General features: G+C 42.1%; 1 long non-coding RNA gene across 2 annotated transcripts in view; it reads left to right on the forward strand.

The window, feature by feature from the left end:
• Positions 1–20,000, forward strand: part of LOC135088901 (uncharacterized) — a 191,633-nt gene that overhangs the window by 157,129 nt on the left and 14,504 nt on the right. For both annotated transcript variants that reach the window (XR_010261162.1, XR_010261161.1), the window contains one exon: positions 15,036–15,125. This is a non-coding gene — a long non-coding RNA (uncharacterized LOC135088901). The remainder of the gene's footprint in view (positions 1–15,035; positions 15,126–20,000) is intronic.

Genomic DNA, 20,000 nt, shown 5'->3' on the forward strand with positions numbered 1-20,000 from the left:
CTTGACTTCGGCTTTGACTTCGGTGGTCGTTGTTGTTTAACTCTCCTTCGTTGCTTCTCTCTCTCTCTCTCTCTCTCTCTCTCTCTCTCTCTCTCTCTCTCTCTCTCTCTCTCTCTCTCTCTCTCTCTCTCTCTCTCTCTCTCTCTCTCTCTCTCTCTCTCTCCTTTGACTTTCTGCCTAGTATGCTTTCACTTGCTGTCTGCTTCTGTGTTGTATATCGCATAAAATAAGAATGATAAAAGGAATAGGACAAACACGAAACAGCTATAATATAGAAACATAATGAGAACAGACATGATATTACGAGAAATAGACAGAATTTAAAATCAAGGAGAAAAGGCGAAAATGGAAAACGATGATGTTAGTGACGATGATGACAAGAATAAGGAGGAGAATAGTAATGATGATAGTAATGATAATGATAATAATAATAATAATAATAATAATAATAATAATAATGATAATGATAATAATAATGATAATAATAAACCTTCTATAAATACATTTTCCGAAACTTTCTTCCTCAATTCCGAATTCCGTGAAAGAAAAGCAATCAGAGTCAGACACAGAGAGAGAGAGAGAGAGAGAGAGAGAGAGAGAGAGAGAGAGAGAGAGAGAGAGAGAGAGAGAGAGAGAGAGAGACTGAATGTAGTTTTTGTTCATCTGACAAGTCTGGTAGCTGTCCCCAGAGTGAGATAACAGCATTGAGAGTCCCCGAGGCAAGATTGTCCCTCCGGGGAAGGTTTGGGAGAGGAGTGACACTTCCACCTCAGGAAACGCACAAAGTTATTTTATGTAGGATTTTTCTCTTTCCTTCCCCTTTTTTTCACCCTTAACCGTGTGTGTGTGTGTGTGTGTGTGTGTGTGTGTGTGTGTGTGTGTGTGGCAAGTGGTGTTACAGAGAGAGAGAGAGAGAGAGAGAGAGAGAGAGAGAGAGAGAGAGAGAGAGAGAGAGAGCCAACATTACAATATATATTTCATCAGGTAAATATAAACGTTAATTAAGTCTTTTATTTCTCAACGATCCTTGTCTCACCTGTACTCACACTTATGTCCTCCTCCTCCTCCTCCTCCAGCTCCTCCTCCTCCTCCTTATCCTCAGTATTGTGTTATGCTAATTTTCCTTTTTCTTTTTTTCATTTTTTCTCTTACTTTAACGTACCGTTCCTCTTCTTATCATTATCTCTCCTTTTCTCCTCCTTTTGCTATTTCCAATTATCTTCTTATTCTCCATCTCTTCCCCCTCCACTTTCTCTTCTCCACTCATCCCCCTCAGTGCATTCTCATAACTCCCTGAAGGCTTCTTTACTTTGTCAACTCTCTCTCTCTCTCTCTCTCTCTCTCTCTCTCTCTCTCTCTCTCTCTCTCTCTCTCTCTCTCTCTCTCTCTCTCTCTCTCTCTCTCTCTCTCTCTCTCTCTCTCTCTCTCTCTCTCTCTCTCTCTCTCTCTCTCTCTCTCTCTCTCTCTCTCTCTCTCTCTCTCTCTCTCTCTCTCTCTCTCTCTCTCTCTCTCTCTCTCTCTCTCTCTCTCTCTCTCTCTCTCCCTTCCACATCACCTGTCCATCCCTCCATCCCTCCATCTCTCCTTTCTTCCCGCCCTCCATCCTTCCAACCCCTGCTTTCTTCCCTCTCACCTGCCCTCCCTCCCTCCCTCCCTCCCTCCCTCCCTCTTCCACCTCACCTGTTCCTTCCGTGTCAACAACTTCCATCCATTCGGGCGCTAATGTACCTGCTGGGAGTCACCTGTCCCACGGCCTTAATTAGTGGGCCCGCCACCTGCATCCCGGGCCTCACCTGGTCGGGGCTCAGGTAAACAAATAACGCCTGAGGAAATGAAGTTTAAGTAAGAGTTTGTTTTTTGCTCTTCAGTGTAAGTACGTGTACATGAACTTTCTCCTTCGCTTGTTTTTGTTTTGTTTTGTTTTGGTGTTGATTTTAGATTTTGTTATTGTTGTTATTGTTGATGATGATGTTGTTATTGCTGTTGTTGTTTTTGTTGTTGTTGGTGTTGTTGTTGTTGTTGTTTTTGTTTTTGTCGTCGTTGATGATGATGTTGCTGATGTTGTTGTTGTTGTTGTTGTTGTTGTTGTTGTTGTTGTTGTTGTTGTTGTTGTTGTTGTTGTTGTTATTGCTGCTGCTGCTGTTGGTATTGGATGTTGCGTAGATGTGGTAAGTGTTGTTGTTGGTGTTTTTTGTTGTTTTTGTTGTTGTCGCTATTATTATTATTATTATTATTATTATTATTATTATTATTATTATTATTATTATTGTTATTATTGTTATTATTATTCGTAAGATTACGTTTTTTCTGTAATTATGAGCATGGATAAATCTCTCTCTCTCTCTCTCTCTCTCTCTCTCTCTCTCTCTCTCTCTCTCTCTCTCTCTCTCTCTCTCTCTCTCTCTCTCTCTCTCTCTCTCTCTTCCCCTTTACTATCATTACGGAGAATATCAAGGGGAGATATTCTCTTATAATTCCGCCTCGAACACCAATTACATTCCTCTTCCCGCAAATAATTACATTGGAATAATCGGAAAACGCAGCCAATTACACTCGCCGAGGGTAAGGAGGGAGCGCCAAATGGGACCAATCAGCAAGCGACTTTTACCTTGAGTTTTGCAAAATTCAGCCAATAAGCGCAGAGTTTCCCACGCTCGCGTTACTTAGTACAGCCAATCCTGTGCTGAGTCTGGGAATAAAAGTGAGGGTGGCTGGGTTAATGGTGGTGGTGGTGGTGGTGGTGGTGGTGGTGTTTGCGTTGTTGTAGTTGTTGTTATTGCTTTTATTTCTCTTATGATTAGTTTTCGTAGTGGTGGAAAGTAACGAAATAGAAAGTAATAGCAAAATAGTAAAACTGATAGAAGTAATAGTAGTAGTAGTAGTAGTAGTAGTAGTAGTAGTGGTGGTGATAGTGGTAGTAGTAGTAGTAGTAGTAGTAGTAGTATTGGTGGTAGTAGTAGTAGTAGTAGTAGTAGTAGTAGTAGTAGTAATATTGGTAGTAGTAGTAATAGTAGTAGTAGTAGTAATGGTAGCAGCAGCAGCAGCAGCAGCAGCAGCAGCAGCAAAAACAGAAACATAATGGTACAACTCTAGTATTTATTCATTATAGTTGAAATAAAGATCACAACACCTAAATCTCATCAACAAAACCAGCACACACACCCACACCCAACTCACCTCACCTCAGCTCATCTCACCTCACTTTACCTATGCCGTCACACTGCTAATATCCGACGAGACGCCTCCTTTGCACGTGACGGGAATAGAAGCAGTCAATCCGTCACGTCTTCCCTGAGTGGTGACGTTCTTCCTAAGTGTGATCTTTTTACACTTTTGTCTTGAAATATAAGCCTTAAGAGCTTCTTGGTTGGCTATTCGTCAACTCGCTTCATTTAGCCAGTTGGCGCCTCATATCTCACCCTACCCGTCACTTGGGAGGGGAAAAAAAAAGGGCAGCTGTAGGAAAGGGGAGTGAGGAAAAGGGAATAAAACACCGCCCCTTTGCTGTTCATTCAAGGAAGCGCGGGGAAGAAAAGCAAGGGAAGTGTTTGGGTAGTTTTCTTCAATGGTTTTCTTTAATGTTTTTTTTTTTTTTCCTTAGTGTGTCTCCCTTTGGTTATCTGTTGAAGTAATCTGTTTGTGAGGCGAGTTGTTGTGGTTTGTTTGGGTTCTTTCCCGCCAGCTCTGTTGGATATATTTACGTGGTGGATTGCGCAGAGTGATATTTAAGAGTATGTGCTGATTTGTATCACTTAGGATCTCTCTCTCTCTCTCTCTCTCTCTCTCTCTCTCTCTCTCTCTCTCTCTCTCTCTCTCTCTCTCTCTCTCTCTCTCTCTCTCTCTCTCGTGTCATCGCCTCTTTCCTTGCATTTTCTCCAAATTCATCTTTTCATTGTATCCTTTAATTCCCCTCCTTATGCACCATCGCTTTCATTCTCTCTCTCTCTCTCTCTCTCTCTCTCTCTCTCTCTCTCTCTCTCTCTCTCTCTCTCTCTCTCTCTCTCTCTCTCTCTCTCTCTCTCTCTCTCTCTTCCACGTGCTAGTACAAGGCGCCTCGTACATTTAATGGCACGCTTGCTTCGCTCTAAGACGCCCCTGAGTAGTGAGGCGTCTGGGGACTCGTTCATGTTGCTTCGTTTACTCATGAACGGAAATTATGCGACGCTAATGGTTCTCCTCCTCCACCTGTCTTTCTGTCGGCAAGTTTGTGTGTGCGGGAAGGCAGGGCGTGGGTGAAGGGGGAGTGTGTGGTGAGAGGATGGGTGTGGGTGAGGGTTTGGGGAGGGATGTTGCTCTGTGTGTGTGTGTGTGTGTGTGTGTGTGTGTGTGTGTGTGTGTGTGTGTGTGTGTGTGTGTGTGTGTGTGTGTTATGCTTACCGAAATTGATCCAGTGTATTGTAGGATTAAATTATGGATTATGTCTGTGTTCTCTCCGCATTCTCTCTCTCTCTCTCTCTCTCTCTCTCTCTCTCTCTCTCTCTCTCTCTCTCTCTCTCTCTCTCTCTCTCTCTCTCTCTCAACACTGTTTGGCACCACTATCCCCAGAAAAAAAAGTGGATGAAAGAAATTTACAGTTAAAAATAAGATAAAGAAAAAAAAAACTATCTTACTTTGTCCTTAACCACTTTAGACTTTCATCACATTAACTCTTACTCTACGACCATGCCTTGTATATATTTCAAGAGGACGAAAAAAGAACAAAAGAAAATAATAAGAAAATAGAAACTTTAATCATATCTCAGTAGTGTGAAAGGAAAAATATCACTTGAATTACTCCCGTCTAACTTCGCGAACGTAAACTGGGAGCATAAACTGGCGTCCACAGCATCTGAGTATTTCTCGAGCAGCCGTTTCCTCTCGACACGCTAGAAGGACCACTCACACTGCCTCTCACCTCTTACATTACCTTGATTATTTGCTTCAGGTGGCGCTAAGTGACAGTTCCCACGTGAATTATGGCCTCGTCAGCACCGCAGCTCCTCCGCCCACTGAGGGAGAGACGCAGGGGAGCAACGGAGGGGAAGTCGAAACGTGAGGGAAAAAGAATGAAAGCGAAACGAACACATTTACTTTTTGCAAACCACTCCAAGTCAACACAGTCGCGGCCAGACAAACAAATAAGTAAATAAATCACCTTTCTGTTGAATCGAAACTTTTACGCCACAAGAAATCACGATGTTCTTTTTTTCTTTACGCTATTCTTTTTCCCTTCCCTTTCCAGTTCATCGCATCAATACCGTCAGATCTCACCAGTGATAAAATAGAGTTCCTGGAAGTGTCGTACAGCGGTGAACTATTTTCTGAAACACTTTTGTGCTGCACCTCGACAACTTTCAAAATATTTTAAGGATATTTTTACGTTTCTAGTGACAGATTAACAAGATTTCTACGATATGAACAGGAAAAATACTTTTGAAAATCCGGCTAATCATCTCTGTGGGCTTTGAAAATTGTCCTGGTGAGAGAGTAGAGCGTTTCAGGATAGTGTGTTTTGATCCCATAACCCCCCACTGTGGAGAATTGTTAGTCGTGCATCTGGCAGGTCCGTTCGGCGTGTTTATTTTGGGTGTTGGTGGCGGCTCGGGGTGATGGAGCGGTACCACGTGGCTGCCTCGTAATGATTAACTACGTGACACGGAAGAATGGTGCTCGCTTTTTACTGATTCTGCGGCAAAGAGAGAGAGAGAGAGAGAGAGAGAGAGAGAGAGAGAGAGAGAGAGAGAGAGAGAGAGAGAGAGAGATTTCATATATTACTAGCTTCAAATTCCAATATATTTTTACTACAAAAAATAAAAGGAGAGAAGCCGAAGCCAAAATCCATGAGCAGAGAGAGAGAGAGAGAGAGAGAGAGAGAGAGAGAGAGAGAGAGAGAGAGAGAAAGTTCGTTATATAACGTTTGGTATTGAAAAAAAAGTGTGGAGGAGGATTGGGGAAGATGTAATTGAAAAAGGTGAATGAAAAACAGGAACAGAGGAAAAAAAAAACTAACTAGGAATAGAATGAGGACCAGGAGGGGGAATGAGATGAGAGGGGAAGAGAGAGTAAGATGGAGATGTATGTAGAGGGAGGGGAGAGCGGGAGGTGAATTGGAAGGAGAGCAAATGTGTGTACAAGAGAAAGAGTTACGAGTTGATTGCAGAAGGAATAAGAAAAGAAGGAAAGAAGAGAGCAGAGAGAAGGGAAGTAATTGAAAGAAAGTAGAGTTTCAAAGTACCGAGGTGTAGGAAGAGGAGGAGGATGGATGAGTGAAAGAAAGAGGAGGAAAAAGGTGAACTGAAATGTTTCGTGAGATGAAGACGACAGACATAACAGGCAAGAGATATGAGGAGGAACACCAAAGAAAATAGTGAAATAAGATGAAAAGTTGACTCAGAATGAAATGATAAGGAAAGCAAAAAATGAAGTACTAGAGAAAGATAAGAGACGGAATCGTAGAGAGAGAGAGAGAGAGAGAGAGAGAGAGAGAGAGAGAGAGAGAGAGAGAGAGAGAGAGAGAGAGAGAGAGAGAGAGAGAGAGAGAGAGAGAGAGAGAGAGAGAGAGAGAGAGAGAGAGAGAGAGAGAGAGAGAGAGAGAGAGAGAGAGAGAGAGCATTCAAAGAAGTTCCCTCTCCATCATCATCTCCTCCTCCTCCTCCTCCTCCTCCTCCTCCTCCTCCTCCTCCTCCTCCTCCTCCTCCTCCTCCTCCTCCCCTCGTCCATCTCCTCTTGTTCTCCCTTGCTTCTGATTAAGTAGTACCATATCTAAGACAACAAAAACGGTATTTCCTCCTGAGTACCCTCCCTCTCACCATCCCTCCCTCTTCTCGCCCTCCTCTCACCCCCTTCTCTCCCTCGTCATCCCTCAAGCTGGCTACGCACTTAGTCAGCCAATTAACGTCAACCTTAGCACAATGAGACAATTTATTGGCGGTCTGGCTGAGTGACGGGCAGGAGGCGGCGTGCGAGGCGTGAACATCCGGGACAAATGATTGGGAAGACGAGATAAATAAAAGATAGAGAAATAAAGGTGGCCAATAAACAGTGATGGTTGGTGGTATGAGAGAGAGAGAGAGAGAGAGAGAGAGAGAGAGAGAGAGAGAGAGAGAGAGAGAGAGAGAGAGAGAGAGAGAGAGAGAGAGAGTTAATAAAACTGATGAAAGTTGCCGCGTGTCTTTACATGTGAGCTAGTGAGAGAAGATTATTATTACTCTCTCTCTCTCTCTCTCTCTCTCTCTCTCTCTCTCTCTCTCTCTCTCTCTCTCTCTCTCTCTCCGTCGTATACAAACAGGTAAAAATATATGTATATATCCACATCGGGATCTCTTACACAGTCCCGTGATGAGCTTCAATTAAAGAATGAAAAACGTAAATTAAGAAGAAGCACCGATGAGAGAGAGAGAGAGAGAGAGAGAGAGAGAGAGAGAGAGAGAGAGAGAGAGAGAGAGAGAGAGAGAGAGAGAGAGAGAGAGAGAGAGAGAGAGAGAGAAGCCTGAAGAACCTGAGAAAATATGAGATGAGAGAGTAAAGATGGGGAAGGATTGTGGGAGTGGTGAAGGAAGCAAGGTAATGTATAAGCAGCTGAAGGAGGAGGAGGAGGAGGAGGGAGAAAAATGAAGAGCAGGAGGGCTTTGATGGCGTCACTAAGAAAGACTGTAAGCGGGAGATGAAAGGTGCCAAAAAAAATAAATGAAAGAAGGAAAAAAGAGAGAAGAGGGAAGACCATGGAAGTAAAAAGAGCCCAGTGTGGAGTAATGGTAGAGTTTTTGTGTTTATTCAGGGACGGGAAGACAACAGCGTGATTATGTCTTGAGACCCTGAAGACAAAGGAGCTGGTGGAAAGGATAGAGGTGCGTGCGTAAAGGACGAGAGGGAGAGAGAGAGAGAGAGAGAGAGAGAGAGAGAGAGAGAGAGAGAGAGAGAGAGAGAGAGAGAGAGAGAGAGAGAGAGGGTCGTGAAACATTAAGTTATTCAAAGCATTAACTTGAGCAAACACAAACATATATTCTGGTCATACATTTGTCGCCAGGTAGGATCATAGCTTCAACTAGAACATAGCTGAATGAGATACGTATAGAACTAATGGAGTAAGAAAGAAAATATGTGATTTTTTTTAACGTGAATTGAAGGTACGAAGAGTAGAGGAATAGCAAGGGAAGGTGAAGCATAAGAAAGTCAATAGGTTACATAAGAATTAAGAACGTCCTTGCGAGAGGAGAATACAAATCACGACTTTCATTGGGAACCACCGGAGTGTGTCTAAAAAGATATTTCCTCATCCACTGATTCTGGGAAAACCTCATCTCGTATCGTGCCCTGACAGACGAGTACACACACACACACACACACACACACACACACACACACACACACACACACACACACACACACACACACACACACACACACACACACACACACACACACACACACACACACACACACACACACACACACACACACATCTCGTAGGCATCAGGAACCTAAGCCTTCTCTTGTCCTTTGTCTGAGTCTGAGGAAATGCAACGAATGGACATTGAGAGAGTGAGTGAGTGAGTGAGTGGGAGAGGTGACCTTGCCGGGAACTCGTTAGTGTGAGAGAGAGAGAGAGAGAGAGAGAGAGAGAGAGAGAGAGAGAGAGAGAGAGAGAGAGAGAGAGAGAGAGAGAGAGAGAATGGCTTACGAAGACCAGGAGACGGGGAAGAAAAGAGCAAAGAAAATAATACGGAAATCAAAGGAAAAAAAAACGTTGAATAAAGAGAACGCAATAACGGAAAGGAATAAAAATGGCAATAGAGAGAGAGAGAGAGAGAGAGAGAGAGAGAGAGAGAGAGAGAGAGAGAGAGAGAGAGACACGCACGGACAGGCACAAAGTCAGACGAGCAGATAGACAGAAAGGCGGACAGGCTCGCACACTCACAGATAACTAGGCGAGAAAGGGTAACGTGCAGTCCTTTGATCCCTTGGCTGTAGTTTTCTCATTTGCATTTATGGAAGTTAAGAGCGGAGCCAAAACGAAAAACAAGAAATAGTGAAAAAGGCATTTCCTTGTCGCGTTCTCTGTACTAGTTGTTGTTGTTGTTGTTGATGGTGGTGGTGGTGGTGGTGATTGTGGTGATGGTAGTGATAATAGTAGTGATAGTGGTTGTCTCTAATTCACCATGATATGGAAAAATTCACAACGCTAAAAGTAAGGGATGAAATCTTTATAAGCATCTACAAGAAGGAAGGGTATAAAAAAAAATACTATTAAATTTTGCGGTTATTAGTCAGTGTAATGTTTGAACGTGGCTGCGGAATTAGAAGAAACATCTCATAATGGTTAGTGATTAAGGAAATTGTGCCAAATATCAGTGAAAGGGTTACCGTATGACAGTATGATACATTTTACTTCATTTCAGTAAACCAACGCGATTTTACAAAGCTAGAATAAAACTATAGATATACAAGATTTGAACTTCCCTATCACTCCTTTACTTTTCAATGATGTCTTTGTATATTAGGCTCCAAACTTACACTATACCATTTTATTAACGGGACTGCCACGTGTAGGCCTCATGTCCTCCTGCAGCTTCCCTTATTTTCTTATATTCTCATGTTCTTATACGCGAAAGTCAAAAGGAGCGCTCGAAATTTATAACGAGGCCTACTGAGGAATGTCTATATTGAGCTTGGCGCGTGAGGTATGAGAACATTCTTACACGACACTTCAGGCCAAGACAAGACGAAATCCCTCTTAACTCCTTTGATGCTGTTGTTTCTCATCATCTCTAAATTTATAACGAGGCATACTGATGAATGTCTATGATGTGTTTGGCGCGTGACGGATGAAAGTTGTGTCGAAAGAGCAAAGCCTTTCACAATACCGGCCACATTCTTACACGACACTCAAGGCTTAAAACAAGACCAAATCCCTTTAACGCCTTTGATTCTACAGTTTTTCATTACCAACCTGAGTTCACACTTGAAAAAAAAAATAGCTAGGGGTTGAAATATATCACTCTGATCTCACCTCTAAGGAAAATACATTAAAGGTTGAGATACGAAGTCTTATTATTAAACAAGACAACCCTTTAAGTCCTGTGGGTCTATGGTTTTTTTCACCGGTGTCTCGAGGTAACTCACGAAAAAAAAAAGAGAGAAAACAAAAAAAACGCGCTAAACCTAAAAATAAACGTAGATACACAGACAAGAATAAATTCCTCTTTACTCTTGCGGCTTCACAGCATCTCATCTAGACAGCAAATTCACACATTAAAGAAAAGAGAATTGCTAAGAGTAAAAATAGCCAGAAACAGACACACAAGCATCCATCCATACATTCCTGCCCTTTGGTATTATATTTAAACCGATGCTTGTATCCGGGTGGGCTTCCATGTTGCTTATTGTTCAAAAACTCCCTAAACTAAAGAAGGTATCGCCCTTTGAGACTTGCATTCCGCGTTTTATATTCTGTTAGCGGACTGAGTGAAAAAGTTTGCTATATTTCGTTAACGGCGTGAATAGGGAAGAGTTTACGCAGTCCCTTCTCTCATGGTCTCTCTCTTTCCGGACTCTCTATCTCGCTCTCGTGCTCTCTCTCTTCCTCTCTGTTTTACGGCGGAAAAGAGTATTCTGTAGCGTGTTATTTATTGCTTCTTTTTAGGCTTCGTTCTATCATTTATTAAAGCGTTTCCCAGAACCCCATGTGTACTATTAAGCGTGAAATATAGTTAGAGAGAGAGAGAGAGAGAGAGAGAGAGAGAGAGAGAGAGAGAGAGAGAGAGAGAGAGAGAGAGAGAGAGAGAGAGAGAGAGAGAGACGGAGGGGGCGTGTTTAGTTAGTTTGGCTATCGTTCTTGCTCTTAGAGGAATGTGACGAGAGAGAGAGAGAGAGAGAGAGAGAGAGAGAGAGAGAGAGAGAGAGAGAGAGAGAGAGAGAGAGAGAGAGAGAGAGAGAGAGAGAGAGCCGCTGCTCCTCTTTAAAACTCCCTCCACCCTCCAGTGCTTGTGCTTCACGTGCCCTCAAAACTAAGAGGACCCCCGATAACTCCGTCCTCTTTAAAGGGCACAACTCAGCCTTCTAAAGTCCCCCGTGACCCCGCTTATCATGCCACGGGGAGAGGGAAAGAGGGAGAGAGTGAGGAAGGGAGAGGTAGAGGGAGAGAGGGTGAGGGGAGTGAGGGAAGGATACAAGGAGAGTGAGGGGATGGAGAGAGGGGTGGAAGAAAGAATATGAGAGGGAGTGAGGGGAGGAAGAGAGGGAAGGGAAGGATAAAGGAATGGTTAGAAGATAGGGAGAAGGGGAGAGAGGGAGAGAGAGAGAGAGAGAGAGAGAGAGAGAGAGAGAGAGAGAGAGAGAGAGAGAGAGAGAGAGAGAGAGAGAGAGAGAGAGAGAGAGAGAGAGAGAGAGAGAGAGAGAGAGATTTTATCAGTTTATTTACCTTTCCATTTATCCACATATCTCGAGAAAACACACACACACACACACACACACACACACACACACACACACACACAGAGAGAGAGAGAGAGAGAGAGAGAGAGAGAGAGAGAGAGAGAGAGAGAGAGAGAGAGAGAGAGAGAGAGATAGGTGTCCACGTTTTGCCGTCACCCCCAAAGGTCCAGGTATTTTTATCGTCCTTTTTGCACCTGCAGGAGAGGTGATCAAGACCGGCAGGTAAATTGCGGGCCAGCTTAGGAAGAGGAAGGGTGCGTGCTCTCATGATTAAAATGGAAATTCCTCTTAGTTCTTTGAGAGTCGGATTTTGTGAAGTGAAAGGCGAGACTGACGATTTTTTCCTTTACTTTTTTTTTTTTTTCCAGTCAGGCCGTGCGATCAAACGCGATCCCGGAAATAAAAGCGATAATTAATGAAGTGATTTTGCTCCTCCCAGCTGGTCGTCCTTGTTCTAGCCGTCCTCGCCATTCTTCTGTTTTTTTTTTTTTCAGTCCTATTCTTTTCTTCTCTTCCTTTGTGTTTCTCTCGTCCTCTTACTCCTGCTTTTTATGGTTTTTTTCTTCGTTCTCCTTGTTCCCGTCGTTCTCTTCATTCTCATGTTTTCTGTTCCCTTTTTTTTTTTCCTCAAAGTTCTCCCCTTCATCTCTTCTTCCTGTCTTTCTCTCTCGTCTTCTTTCTTCTTGTTATCCTCTTTTTTTTTCTTGTTCTCTCCTTGTTCTCTTCGTCCTCGTCATTCTCCTGTTATCTTATTTTTTTTCAAGGTTCTTTTCGTTCTTTATTTTCTACTTTCCCTGTATCTTTTGTGTCCTCCTCCTTGTTATTTTATATTTTTTGTGGTTCTCTTCCTTCCTTATTTCTACTCCTCTGTTGCTATCTCTCTTTCTCATCTCGTCTTTCTCCTCTAACTTTTTTTTTCCTTCTTTACTTCCCCAGTTTCTTTTCCTCCTCCTCCTCCTCCTCCTTCTCCTCCTCCTCCTCCTCCTCCTCCTCCTCCTCCTCCTCCTCCTCCTCCTCCTCCTCCTCTTCCTCCTCCTCCTCCTCCTCCTCCTCCTCCTCCTCCTCCTCCTCCTCCTCCTCCATGATCATACTGCCATGTCTTGTGTTTTCTGTCCATTTTCTTTCGTTTAGCCCACTCCGTTTTCTGTTTCAGCAAACGAGGAAGAAGAGGTAAACGACATGTGTGTGTGTGTGTGTGTGTGTGTGTGTGTGTGTGTGTGTGTGTGTGTGTGTGTGTGTGTGTGTTTGATGAAAAAATGTGGCGTTTTCTTTACAATTATAGAAAAAAATAATGGCGTATACAGTTCACAACATTCATTATAATTATTTCCTGGGCATATTCCTTCCATTAATTAAGAAAGTTATGAGCAGAGGGAAGGTGGCGTCATTTTGCCTCATTAAATTCTCGCTTTTTATATTTTTCTGTGTAAATATAAACCTTTTTGTCTACCTTTTTCTCTCTGACTAGTACCTGACTGCGTTTTTCTTTTCATTCCAAGTGGCTTTTGTTTGCCTTTCAGTCTCCGCCTCGCTCCTTCAGGCTCACCTTTTAACATTCCCTTCTTTTTCTTACCACCCCACCCACCCTCCACTTCTCCATCTCTTGTGCACTCTCTCTCTCTCTCTCTCTCTCTCTCTCTCTCTCTCTCTCTCTCTCTCTCTCTCTCTCTCTCTCTCTCTCTCTCTCTCTCTCTCTCTCTCTCTCTCTCTCTCTCTCTCTCTCTCTCTCTCTCTCTCTCTCTCTCTCTCTCTCTCTCTCTCTCTCTCTCTCGCACACTGTCTCACTTGCTTACTCTCTCACTTGTTCACATGTTCACTCGTCCTCTCCCGCTCATGTCTTTGCCTCTCTTTCTTTCCTATTTTTTTTACTCATCCTCTTTCATGTTTTTTTTTTTTCGTATTTTCTTGTCATCCGTTCTCGTATTAGTTGGGGCGAGAGGTGGGTGGGTGAGGAGGTTCCTTCTGCTGTAGTATCTTATTTCTTTATCTGTGAGTGAGATAAAACATTTTCCTCGAACAACAATGCTAGAACTAGAATATAGGTAGCTGTTTGTTTTGGTCTTCCTCCTCCTCCTCCTCCTCCTCCTCCTCCTCCTCCTCCTCCTCCTCCTCCTCCTCCTCCAACCTTCTGCTATGCTGTCCTGTCTCTCTAACCTGTAGCTAGTTAGAAGTAGTTACCAAACAACCTTGCAAGGACCAAAAGATCTGTTGCTGTTTGGCTTTCCTTTGTATTCCTCCTCCTCCTCCTCCTCCTCCTCCTCCTCCTCCTCCTCCTCCTTTTTACTCCCCATCTTCATCTCAGGATCTGTTGTTTCATTATAACCTTATTTTCTCAACCACTGTCATTATCTTAATTTTTCTCCAATAATAAGCTTCTCTCTCTCTCTCTCTCTCTCTCTCTCTCTCTCTCTCTCTCTCTCTCTCTCTCTCTCTCTCTCTCTCTCTCTCTCTCTCTCTCTCTCTCTCTCTCTCTCTCTCTGCATAAGCTTTGATAAATCTTCTTCTTTCTCATATTTTCCTTCATCTCTTTCATTTTCCTTTCCAGTTGCGTTGCTCACTTTTCTTCTCTACAACCTGATATTCTTCTCGTCTCTTCCCTTTTCCCCTCACTCCCCCTCGCTTCCCCTCCTTCCCCCATCTCCTTCCCCTCCACCCTCCTCTCCCTCCATCTTTCCAACGATAATCCGCCCCCGTATTTTTCATCTCACAATATATATTTTTCTTCTTACCGTCATATTTCGTTACTTTTCTCACTTGCTGCTCCCCATTTATTAGCCTTTAAAGTGACGTTTATCTCAGTTATACCATAAAGACTCCTGTTGCTTTCGTTTTCTTTTATGGCCTCTTGTTTACACGACTTCTTTTTATCGTTTTTCTTTGGACGTGTTTTTAGATTTATTGGATTGTTATGGATTATTATTTTTTTTCACTCTCTGTCCCATAAACTCGTCCTTGCCAATACTCGCGTGATTTATTTTTAAAATCGTGTCCGCGATTGAAATTGTAAGAGAAAGTAATTATCTAAATAAAAAAAAGTTTTCGGAATGAAATGAATCGTAATTCCGTTTCATCGAAGCTCTCGAAATTTTTGACAATGACTCGAGGAAAATGTTCATGGAAAAGTTACTTCATAACTCGCCAGTCCTTCAGGTGGCTGTCACATCAAGGGGCGCATCCTGCAGGGCCTCCCCAAACAGATATCCTTTCTTTCTTTTTTTTTTTTTTTTTTTGTTCCTTCTCACAACTTTTTTCCTTTTTTTTCCCCCTTTCGCAACGCTTTTCTTGTATTTCAATCATATCACATTAATCACATATTGTTTCACTCGGGTAGATGACCGGAATAGCCTTAGCAATCACGCTGTTAGTGCAGAGTCAATTGGACAGTTTAAAAGAAGATTAGATAAATTCATGGATAGTGATGAAAGATAGAGTGATAAGTAAGTGCAATATGCATATATTATACAGGGACAGACTAACTGGCTTTTGCATCTCCCCTTATGTTTTTTTATGTGATGTTTTTTTTTTTTTCTAGTTAAATATTCCACTCACTGTTAATCTGTCAGCATCACATCATTTTATAACTAACTTAATCTTTCCTAACTTAATAGATTCATTATCCACAGATGACAGCCGAGGTGTTACTCTGTCAGATTCCCGTCAGTACACATCGACTCAGCAGCGAGATAGCGTGACTCAGACCAGGAGTCCATTAGGTGAGTGTTTCTTCACGTGTTCCCTTCCCATTCACATTTCAGCTTCCTTCGTCTTGACAACATCCATAAGAGGGCAGCAACATCTTCAACAGTAATTTTTTACAAGGCGACATATGATCCTATTGTTGCTACGCCAAAATAATTAATCTGTCAATTTATTCGCAGAGTCACTACTTGTTCATGTGTGTGTATGTGTGTGTGTGCGTCCGTATCATTTATGCCAAAGTCTTATTTTCTCGGTCTTATCCTTTTGATGCTGCTTCCAACCTTTCTTGTTCGCTAGTAAAGGTCATTAGATCCTTTATAGTGGCCATCTCATCGCCTCCAAGGGGCTCATCATGCACTATTTATGTTCCCCGTGGAGACTCGGGGGGTGGGGACGGTGCCTGGAGGGAAGGGACTCGGGGCTTGGCACACCGCGGGGAAGTAGGTTTTTAGGGGTCGCTCATAACTTGTGGTCTTGTTGTTGCTGCTTCTGCTGGTGTTGTTGGTGTTGTTGTTGTGCTGTGCTTTTATTTTTTTTTCCTTAAGTTTAATAAAATTATATGAAGAAAGTTAATATATGTTAAAAAGGCACCACTGATAGCAAGAGGAAAGGTGGATAAACTCATGTTTTTTATCATCGGTAGTTTTCGTTTTTTGTTTGCTGTTAGTAAGGATCAAATAGTCACTGAAATAGCAGGTGGGTTTTTCTTAAAGCTTGTTTAAATCATATGAAGAAAGTTAATAATAAACTATCAAGAGACACCATTGAAAGGAAAAGAAAAGGTGAAGCTCATGTTTATTAGTACCTGCAGTTTGTGGTTGGTCAGTAAATATCAAATAACCATTAAAGTGGCAAGTGTTATTGTGTCATTAGAATATTACTGATAACAATGCATTTTTTTTTTCTGATGGAAATAGTTTAGCAGAAGATATTGACAGCGTCTTTAGAAGTTTTGACAGCTGAGTGTCATCTTCACTAACCTGAACTGTTACTACCTTTGTCACCTTTCCTACTGAAAATTAGCTTCCTGGTGAAGAAATATTATTAGAACTCTTGACCGAGGAGAAAATATGACCCGAAAAAATCAGTAACATTATTCATGACAACTATAAAGACGCCTCTGTCTGTAGAAATGTTATTAGTACTGACGACCGTGATAAGAATAACTTGAAAAATCAGTAACATTATTAATGAAATTTATAAAGACGGACACTGATATATATATATATATATATATATATATATATATATATATATATATATATATATATATATATATATATATATATATATATATATATATATATATATATATATATATATATATATATATATATATATATATATATATATATATATATATATATATATATATATATATATATATATATTTTTTTTTTTTTTTTTTTTTTTATGTAGGAAGGATACTGGCCAAGGGCAACAAAAATCTAATAAAAAAAATGCCCACTGAAATGCCAGTCCCTTAAAAGGGTCAAAGCAGTGGTCAAAAATTGGTGGATAAGTGTCTTGAAACCTCCCTCTTGAAGGAATTCAAGTCATAGGAAGGTGGAAATACAGAAGCAGGCAAGGAATTCCAGAGTTTACCAGAGAAAGGGATGAATGATTGAGAATACTGGTTAACTCTTGCGTTAGAGAGGTGGACAGAATAGGGGTGAGAGAAAGAAGAAAGTCTTGTGCAGCGAGGCCGCGGAAGGAGGGGAGGCATGCAGTTAGCAAGATCAGAAGAGCAGTTGGCATGAAAATAGCGGTAGAAGACAGCTAGATATGCAACATTGCGGCGGTGAGAGAGGGGCTGAAGACAGTCAGTTAGAGGAGAGGAGTTGATGAGACGAAAAGCTTTTGATTCCACCCTGTCTAGAAGAGCAGTATGAGTGGAACCCCCCAGACATGTGAAGCATACTCCATACATGGACGGATAAGGCCCTTGTACAGAGTTAGCAGCTGGGGGGGTGAGAGAAACTGGCGGAGACGTCTCAGAACACCTAACTTCATAGAAGCTGTTTTAGCTAGAGATGAGATGTGAAGTTTCCAGTTCAGATTATAAGTAAAGGACAGACCGAGGATGTTCAGTGTAGAAGAGGGGGACAGGTGAGTGTCATTGAAGAAGAGGGGATAGTTGTCTGGAAGATTGTGTCGAGTTGATAGATGGAGGAATTGAGTTTTTGAGGCATTGAACAATACCAAGTTTGCTCTGCCCCAATCAGAAATTTTAGAAAGATCAGAAGTCAGGCGTTCTGTGGCTTCCCTGCGTGATATGTTTACCTCCTGAAGGGTTGGACGTCTATGAAAAGACGTGGAAAAGTGCAGGGTGGTATCATCAGCATAGGAGTGGATAGGACAGGAAGTTTGATTTAGAAGATCATTAATGAATAATAAGAAGAGAGTGGATGACAGGACAGAACCGTGAGGAACACCACTGTTAATAGATTTAGGAGAAGAACAGTGACCGTCTACCACAGCAGCAATAGAACGGTCAGAAAGGAAACTTGAGATGAAGTTACAGAGAGAAGGATAGAAACCGTAGGAGGGTAGTTTGGAAATCAGAGCTTTGTGCCAGACTCTATCAAAGGCTTTTGATATGTCCAAGGCAACAGCAAAAGTTTCACCAAAGTCTCTAAAAGAGGATGACCAAGACTCAGTAAGGAAAGCCAGAAGATCACCAGTAGAGCGGCCTTGACGGAACCCATACTGGCGATCAGATAGAAGGTTGTGAAGTGATAGATGTTTAAGAATCTTCCTGTTGAGGATAGATTCAAAAACTTTAGATAAGCAGGAAACTAAAGCAATAGGACGGTAGTTTGAGGGATTAGAGCGGTCACCCTTTTTAGGAACAAGTTGAATGTAGGCAAACTTCCAGCAAGAAGGAAAGGTAGATGTTGACAGACAGAGCTGAAAGAGTTTGACTAGGCAAGGTGCAAGCACGGAGGCACAGTTTCGGAGAACAATAGGAGGGACCCCATCAGGTCCATAAGCCTTCCGAGGGTTTAGGCCAGCGAGGGCATGGAAAACATCATTACGAAGAATTTTAATACGTGGCATGAAGTAGTCAGAGGGTGGAGGAGAGGGAGGAACAAGCCCAGAATCGTCCAAGGTAGAGTTTTTAGCAAAGGTTTGAGCAAAGAGTTCAGCTTTAGAAATAGATGTGATAGCAGTGGTGCCATCTGGTTGAAATAGAGGAGGGAAAGAAGAAGCAAAGTTATTGGAGATATTTTTGGCTAGATGCCAGAAATCACGAGGGGAGTTAGATCTTGAAAGGTTTTGACATTTTCTGTTAATGAAGGAGTTTTTGGCTAGTTGGAGAACAGACTTGGCATGGTTCCGGACAGAAATATAAAGTGCATGAGATTCTGGTGAAGGAAGGCTTAAGTACCTTTTGTGGGCCACCTCTCTATCATGTATAGCACGAGAACAAGCTGTGTTAAACCAAGGTTTAGAAGGTTTAGGACGAGAAAAAGAGTGAGGAATGTACGCCTCCATGCCAGACACTATCACCTCTGTTATGCGCTCAGCACACAAAGACGGGTCTCTGACACGGAAGCAGTAGTCATTCCAAGGAAAATCAGCAAAATACCTCCTCAGGTCCCCCCAACTAGCAGAGGCAAAACGCCAGAGGCACCTTCGCTTAGGGGGATCCTGAGGAGGGATTGGAGTGATAGGACAAGATAAAGATATGAGATTGTGATCGGAGGAGCCCAACAGAGAAGAAAGGGTGACAGCATAAGCAGAAGGATTAGAGGTCAGGAAGAGGTCAAGAATGTTGGGCGTATCTCCAAGACGGTCAGGAATGCGAGTAGGGTGTTGCACCAATTGCTCTAGGTCATGGAGGATAGCAAAGTTGTAGGCTAGTTCACCAGGATGGTCAGTGAAGGGAGAGGAAAGCCAAAGTTGGTGGTGAACATTGAAGTCTCCAAGAATGGAGATCTCTGCAAAAGGGAAGAGGGTCAGAATGTGCTCCACTTTGGAAGTTAAGTAGTCAAAGAATTTCTTATAGTCAGAGGAGTTAGGAGAGAGGTATACAGCACAGATAAATTTAGTATGAGAATGACTCTGTAGTCGTAGCCAGATGGTGGAAAACTCGGAAGATTCAAGAGCGTGGGCACGAGAGCAGGTTAAGTCATTGCGCACATAAACGCAGCATCCAGCTTTGGATCGAAAATGAGGATAGAGAAAGTAGGAGGGAACAGAAAAGGGGCTACTGTCAGTTGCCTCAGACACCTGAGTTTCAGTGAGGAAAAGAAGATGAGGTTTAGAAGAGGAGAGGTGGTGTTCTACAGATTGAAAATTAGATCTTAGACCGCGAATGTTGCAGAAGTTAATGAAGAAAAAGTTGAGGGGGGTGTCAAGACACTTAGGGTCGTCGACGGAAAGGCAGTCCGACCTGGGGACATTTATGGTCCCCTCCCCAGATGGGGACTCCGAGGCTGGTGTAGGAGTCGCCATGATTTTAAAATTTTTGGAGTGAAGGGTGTGTGTGTTATTAGGTGCTTGTAGTTTTGTGTGGAGGAAGAGAGTTGTCTTTAGAAGGCAGGCTGTGACTACCCCCTTGTGTTGTGAGACACAAAGGGAAACGTTCAGTGAGGTCACAGCTGGGTTTAATGATAAGTTCACAGCACCCCCTGAACAGTGCTTTAGACCTCACTGGGAGTAATTATCGTTTCGGCAGGTGTCTACTGCCTCCTCCTCTTATATATATATATATATATATATATATATATATATATATATATATATATATATATATATATATATATATATATATATATATATATATATATATATATATATATATATATATATATATATATATATATATATATATATATATATATATATATATATATATATATTCCTTTATTGCATCATTGAAA

The sequence above is a fragment of the Scylla paramamosain genome, chromosome 32 (assembly GCF_035594125.1).
Source record: "Scylla paramamosain isolate STU-SP2022 chromosome 32, ASM3559412v1, whole genome shotgun sequence".
NCBI lineage: Eukaryota > Metazoa > Arthropoda > Malacostraca > Decapoda > Portunidae > Scylla > Scylla paramamosain.